At 34.6% G+C, this 8,120-nt stretch overlaps 1 pseudogene; it reads right to left on the bottom strand.

Moving 5' to 3' along the window:
• Positions 1 to 3,398: 3,398 nt before the first annotated feature.
• LOC107027790 lies at positions 3,399 to 7,515 on the bottom strand (annotated as a pseudogene).
• Positions 7,516 to 8,120: the final 605 nt, after the last annotated feature.

The following is an 8,120-nucleotide window of genomic DNA, read 5'->3' as shown; positions in this document are numbered from 1 at the left end:
CTCCTCCCCCCCCCCCCAAGAAAGATATTAGAAGTTTACCTCAACATGCCAATCAAATCATATAGCGCGCATGCCCGATGGATGGAATATGTGGAAAGCCTTTCCTTTTTCCTTGCCTAGTATGATGATCAAAGATAACATTATGGCATGGTTGGTAACAAAATCTTAGCAACAGTGTAATCCATGTTTGATAACAACAACATCCAATTCAAAGAGCTGAAAAAAAGATAGAGGTTGAACAATTTGACAATCTTTATCTGTTGATTCCAAGTCCACAAGTACATCATATATTTTCTGCAGAATTTAAAAATAGATAAATTGTAAATAGATGTAGTTAAAATGAATTTCTAGAACAAGGACTACTCTTTGCTGAAAAGATCAAAGACTTCCCACTGTGTCAGACACAGATGGCAGTGATCTCACATATTTGAAGAGAAACAGGTTTGTTGGTTTGTCTGTCAGAGGAGGATGCTGGCAGAACAGCAAACTGCATTACTGGTGCAAGTAATGCATTCAGAAATGTTCTTAATCCAAAGCCAAAAATGAGTCCAGAGTTCGTCACAACTTCAGATACAAGAAACAATCTTTTTCAATTTTCTTACATTGCAAAACAGCTTATTAAATAAAAGAAAGGTTCATCAAACTATGAAAACTCATAATTATCAAAAGTTTCTTATAAATTTTGTTCCTAACAAACTAAGAACAGTAATTAAATCATTTAAGGGACAAAAAGCAGGAATTGGTCCACTGATATGATCTAGAATGCCACTGGTAAAAATTGACAGCCAAGGACTTTCAGAAATCGAAATACTCGAAATGAGAAATGCTATCTAATTGAACATTCACACTGATTTAGAAAATTTCAAACACAAACTGTAGCTAAAATGATTTCGACTTATGTAGAAGTATTTCAGATCGCATCAGGCCACAAACAGGGCAGCATTGGAACATGTAAATCATTACAAACCAATCCTATTTCTAAACAGGCTTGCCAGATGCAAGACGAATGGGAAAGGTTTACAATCATTACAAACCAAATGCACTTCAGAATTCATATAATGAGAGGGGGAACTAACACAAACTCATTGATCTAATAGAAGGAAGATATAAACACAAACTTGATCAAAATATTTTTAAAAGGAGGAGGAGAAATATATATTCATGCTCTCAGAAAAGAGCCAACTATTAACTGCAGAAAAGTCAATTGATGAGTACACTTGAAAACACTGATTCTGGACAAACTTTCGGGACACCTTATTATCAAGAAGATAACAAACAAACTTAGTTACATAGATAAATTTGATCATTTTTAAATCAAAATATTTTAGAACATGAAATTCAATGGCAGTTAGGCGAAACAAAATTTACATCGACATAAATTACATAAAAAGCTTAAGCACATACTTTGCTTTTTTTATTTTTCCTGTTTACTCTGAAATACAAAGGAAACCAAAACATAAATAACCAGACTAGACAAACTGAATGAAGATTTCTCACAATGTATAGTTGTCAAAACAATTCGAGATTCATTTACCAAACTGAAAACTGTGTCTTTTTCTTTCTAGCACCAATAAGATTGTAATGTAGAGAGACTACAGAAGCAAACAAAATTTCAGAACTAAACTACAACCAGCATCCATCAAAATCTCAAACTAAAGCTATAAGCGTCAAAATTTAGAAAAATGTAGTAGTTCTTTGCTAGCATTGACCAAATTAAGCAGCAAATTTTTTTAGACAAGTCCTCGGGATATACTTGCATGTAACTACAATGCGACGAGAATTGGGCAAAGAATTAAGCAGAAAAGGAGGAAAACAGAGAAACAACACTAAGGCGCAGGTATACAGGAGTAGAGGGAGCTGAGAAGGTAATCAAATTATGTATACAAGCAAATAAACATAAAAGGAAAACAGAGAAATACAAGAATCTGGCACCTAAAAACTTCCAAATAGGTAAAATCATAATCTCAATGAGAAATATCAAAATGATATGTATATACTAAGGAATATATATTCAGATCAAATACTGATGATCGCATTTCATAACAAAGCCAAATTTTAAGGCACAAAATGATCCCAGATGACATATAATACGCAAAAATGGTAGTTACAGAAAATGACACACCACCGTAAACAAGACCTCCTACAATTTGGTTCAATCCACCATTTGCACCCGATCCATGACCTCGCCAAAGCCATCAACCATTACTACCTCCTTCCACCAATTAAAGACTTAAAACAAAGCTAGAACTCACAATAAGATTATTACTTTTTAGAGCAAATTAAATGGTTAGTACTTATGACAGAAATTTAAACTTTCCTTCAGCCTATTAACATACAAACATTAGAACTTTCTTCAAATTTTCAAAAAGCAAAATGGACAGCGAACTTGTTTATACAAGGGAAGTCAATAAACAAAGAATTCAACTTCCAAATATCACAATCTCGACCAAAAAACTTCAAGAATCTTTAATCATTTTTTCATGAAAGCCAAGGTAACATTAACCAATTTACTTATTTAATCCAAGAAAGAAAACCCCAGATAAAGAAATCAAAAAACCCACCTAGATTATCTTTCCGTACACAAATTAACACAAGAAACCCCTAGCCAACATACAAAAATGTGAATCATCAAACCAGTAATCAAGAAAAAACACAAAACAAGTACACATACATATAAGAAAGTAGCGGTCGTATCTTCACTCCAACATTCAATTTTCCGGTCTGATGAATTCGCGGCCATTGCTTGTCTCTTCGTCACAGATGAACTCCTCTTCTCCTCCTCCTGATATAAAACGTCTTCAAGAAAACGAAGAAGAAAGCTGTAATCTGTAATTGTGAAAAATGTGGGAAAAGAGAGATTTGAATTGGCTATCCGTTAGGAGCTCACAACGGAAGGATTTTGAAGGGATTCGTTCTCGACTTTGGTCAAGCTAGCGCTTCCCCTTTGCTTTTACTTTTATTTTTTTTGGAAAAAGATAAATTAAAATTACAAGTAGTAATTATATATGGTCATTGATACATTTTATTAATAAAAATAATTTTTGTTATAGGAAATGATGATATATGTGACCTTATACTAGGTTTATTACATTTGAATTTAATTGAATTTGAAAGTAATGTTTGAGTAAGCATTGAAACAATAACATATTCGATAAAATCTCACGAGTTAGCTAAATCCAAAGAAGATAGTGGTGTAAAATTTTGTTTCAAATTTAAAATTATAGTTGGTGATTATTTTGAATTAGTTTTTTGTTTATTAAACTAGCCACATTTGGGGTAAAAGGATAAGTTATGTGGTAGATCGAGAGTATATTTAAATTTAGTTAGTCACTTAGAAGGGTGTTTAAGGTTATCAATTGTTTGATTATGAATATGATAATTTACTTAAGTCCGACATGTCTTCAGTACTTCTCTATTTACTATTAATGTATAAATCTCTTAAAAGGTAAAATAATTCCTAGAAAAGAATACAGAAAGTGTTACATGGATTCTATGAAACAGTATGTCTTTCAAAATAATTTCTAGGTCTACCTCGACGTCTTTTAATTTATTTGACTCATCATGATTTCACTTCTCGTGCATCTAGTTATCAATGACATTAGCATTACAAGCAACCTTATCTCATATTTTACATATATGTGCTACTTAAACCTTCTCATAAATGTGCTACTTATCAACCTTCTCATAAAGCAAGTTCATTCCTTGAAGTGCTAGTCCTCTCAAATTGTAACCTTACTGGTGAAATTCCAGCTTCTATTGGAAATTTGTCGTCGTCTCTGAGGATTTTGGATCTCGGTTTCAATGCTCTAACAGGAAGTATTCCACCTGAAATAGGAAGATTATCACAGCTGAAGCAACACATTACAAAACTCCATGTTTACTAAAAACTATATCAATTTCTTATTGTTCTTTTACTATTTAAATTATGGCCCTCACCAGAAAACGAGATCAAGTGTTTTACACATGATTTATTGAGTTCTGAAAGCAGAGTGAGACTTAAAAGTCATCCAAATATCATTATTTGCTCATATATTATAAATGTTTAATTTGCAAATCTTTTCATATGCATTGGAACTTCTATCACTGAAACAAACTTAGAGAGATGGAGCAAAAAAAAAAAATCTATTTGTTAGCAACAATAAAACACCAATAATATAGGAAATTTATTTCAAAGTTCAGTTGCATACTGAATTTTATTGCCTTTTATTGAGTTAATGTGAAATTAGATCAAAAGTCCAGACAACCAACAAGAAGCACAATCTTTGTCCGACTAAATTTATTGAGTTAATGTGAAATTAGAGAGGCTGTTTCCGAAAGATTTATATATACAGCAAACCCAGGTAAATGAAGAACATTAATCAGGGTGAAAACTCATAAGAGACCCTGACATCGGATCAGCTATAAATTATTGAAATCACATTGAAACATGTTTTTTCCCTCTTGTTTCATTTTGGGTGGGTCCAGAGAATGAGAGTCTCACAACTTTATTTTCTACGCAAATTCAGACATAGAATCTTCATGTCTGAAATAAAATTTTAAAAAACTACATAAAAAGTATAATAAGTACTAAAAGTTAATAGTTCAAAATATAAGACAATCATGGTCAAAGAAAAAACTTTGACTCTTTTCATCCAAAGATTAGGGGGTTGGAGCAAAATTCACTTATATACAAAAACTTCAAGTATTTGAGATATCAGTAGATACTTCCACAATAAAGTAAAATCCGTTCGATAGGACGAAGAACAATGTGATAACTTTAAAAACTAATTTTGACAGTTAAATATTTATAATTCCAGGCCAATGTGGATAAGAAACCACTAACCTTTGTAGATGTTCATCGAAATCCTTGCAACTAGCTAGGGTATCCTGGTGATTATCAAGACTTCCTATCTTTGCCTGAAGACGGTTGACTTCATCTTGCAACTCCTCATTCCGAGTTTAAAGTGAGTTGTATGACTCTACCATGCATTTGAGCTGAATTTCAGACAAACTGTTTGCCTTTTGAGCAGATGCCAATTGTGACTTAATCTCTGCTAGGAGTAGCTCGGTTTCAGCAAACTGGGATTTAGTGCCCTCCAGGTTCGGAGTATCTAGCAAGATCAAGAGCCATATTTTCTTTCTCTAATTTCAATTGTTCTTCTCCTCCAACGAGCACTTCAAAGAGGTTGATGTTGACTCTGAAGTAGGAGAACAAGACTTTTCCTTCATGAGGAATGTCTGGATCAGAAGTCGAATCACAAAAATGAGCACAACCGTTTGCATAAACCTCTCCTGAGTACTGAAGACCTTTATTTTCTGGTAAAGCAACTTTGTCTATGCAATCAGGAGTACATATTTCTGCTTCCGAATTCTTGCAACCAAGTATATTGAAGTGTAGTTGTCTCAACATAAGTGGCCGAAAAATCATCTACTTTTTCAATGATTCCACTTCCATCAGGAGCTGTTCCATGGATAACCTTTGCTTCTTTGCCCAGAAAGAGATAAAGTCATGAATTGAGACATGGCATCTGCTATTTCTCTGCTAATACCATGGATAGACTCATTGCAGGACTTGCTATCTTCTGAGACAAGAATTTCCTTCTCTAATTTTGCCTCGATATCATGAAGAGAGGGCTGAGATTCAGTAGCAGTCTTCGAGGAAAGAGTTATCAACAGTGCTCTTAGTTGATTGTGGTATGACGGCGTTGCGCACTTCCTGCACAATCACTCTGAGATCCTCTTGAATTCTTTGAATGTCAGCTTCCTTTGACAAAAACTCCAAAACAGTTGAAATTCTTGATTGGAGCTTCATGGATATGGATGTATCTGAAAGAGGTTGATGACTTTGTGATCCTTCATTGTTACGGGATGCTTGATCTCCTGATACACTTGTCTCATTATGTTCTTTCAGCTGAGAATCTGGGCTTGTGGGTGACATGCACGGAGTTGTCAAGTTTTGTAGCTAGGGGTCTTGCAGTATTTGGAATATTTGGACTTGAAACTGCTCAATTTGTGTCACTGGACTGATAAGCTAATTTCTCCATCTCCAAAAAGTCATCCATGAAATCCAGGTGGCTTGCACTCTCAGATTTATGTGGACTGTCTGAGTTCTTTTCCTTCTTGACATGGGAGAGATCAGACCTTAATGCCGTCGTCCAAGAGCTAGCACAACAAACATTATCGTCATTTCCATCTTTAGACATGGAAGCCAATCTTGGAATATGATTTGCTTCATGGCTAAAGGAACCCTCAGAAGGCTGTCGTCAAATGGTGGACTTTTGTGGGCTTTTCTGTTCAAAATTTGCTTGCAGCTGTGCTTCCAATCTCTGAATCTTGCTGGACGTCTTTGCACAAACACTCCTGGATGCTTGTAATTCACTGTTCGGGTATGCCAGAGCTTCTTTCAACATTTTTTGTTTCCTCTTTATGGAACTTCTGCACACTATCAAATGAAAAATCTGGAGAACTGGAAAACTGTGGACTACAGAAGGGCTTCCTTGGGATTTCTGTAATCGGCTGTCCCCGTAATCTCTACCCAAACTCTCAATCCAAGGTTCATTTAGGCCAAGGCTGCAGGCCCAGGATACTTTTTCCGGACAAGACCACGTAATCTTTGAAACTCTGCTTCCAAGTTTGCAATTTCTTCACTCCCTCCACGTGTTGTTTATTTGCAACTTTGGTAGACTGTACACTCATATTTTTCTCCCCATTACGAATTTCTAGTTCCTTTGAGTTAATATGGAGTTCATATTTCAGATCCCTTTTCACATGACTCAATATTTCTGCTTCAGCTTGGGATTTTTTTTACTGAGCTTTATCACCATGCTAGAACTCTCCTGCAAAGAGCTTGAGAGTGCAGAATTTTCTGCTGCAGACCTGTTGGTCCAAGTTAGCTATCATTTCTTCAAACTCATGCTTCATATTTTCAAACTGTTTGGTTTTATTCTGGATCACATCATGCAGCTTCTGTTCATGCTCTTCTTTCAAATTACGTATCTGCCGCATGCACTCCTTCAGTGCACTATCCAAATGTGATGCCCTGTCTTCAGCAGTAAGCTTCAAAAGAGTGATGGATTCCAGGTGAGTGTCGCGGCTTCTGACTCAGTCTTCTCCCAACCTGTCCGGATCGATGTCAATAAAATAACTTAATACGAAGTTAGAGAACACTTGGTACAAGAAAAACATATAAATAAATAAGGAAAATCAACTGAGAAAACTTTAGCGTGCTGTTTAGCCTGGCTCTCCTTATAGTCATTTCTAATTGCGCAGCAGACAACTTCCAATTCAAATCCTTGACTTTATCCTCTAAGCCATTCTCACTTGTTCCTCAAGAGACTTAACTTGATCCTCCAGTCCAGTCAAATGTGAATAAGATCAACAGAAACCTGCACATACTTCGGTTTCTTGATTTGCTATTCACTCTGAAATACAAAGGAAACCTAAACATAAATCACCAAGACAATTTATGAAGATTTCTCACAATATACAACTGTCAAAACAATTCGACATTAATTTACCAAACTGCAATATGTCCATTTATAATACATATTGCACACTTCACTCCTTTCGTAGGGATACCAACAAGAATAATTTACGTTACAAACTAATAATACCTTTACAAGACATTCACATTACATTTTTAATGCATATTGCAACCATCACTCATTTTCTTAGTGACAAATTAAAAAAATCATAAGACATGTATAATATAAGTTCTATTCATGGGTAATTACTCATTTGCTTAGAGATACAAATCAAAATAATTTATAAGACACATATAATATAAGTTTTATTCAAAGTTTAATTCAGTCTATAGATTATTGTCTTGTCTTTCATTAGTTTTATTATTTGTTACTATTAGATTACTTCTTTAAATCATTATTCATACAAGTTTTATTCTATTTACAAATCTCAAAATGCTCTTTTGTTTGCTACATTTTGCATGCATGTTTAATTCACAGAGGCGGATTTAGGATTTTAACGTTGTGGGTGCTTTGAATGTAGCGAAGTGAAAATATAAAAAATGTATGTTAACAATGAGATTCAAACCCTGGTTCAACAACACTAAAGAGCCTTAAGCACTCAACCAAGAGCCATTAGGCCACTTAGATCATTTGTTTATTGGGTGCGCTATCTTAATT

The sequence above is a fragment of the Solanum pennellii genome, chromosome 8 (genome assembly GCF_001406875.1).
Source record: "Solanum pennellii chromosome 8, SPENNV200".
In the NCBI taxonomy this organism is placed as follows: domain Eukaryota; kingdom Viridiplantae; phylum Streptophyta; class Magnoliopsida; order Solanales; family Solanaceae; genus Solanum; species Solanum pennellii.
The sequence above is the reverse complement of the archived record's forward strand: the minus strand, read 5'-3'. Positions and strand labels throughout refer to the sequence as shown.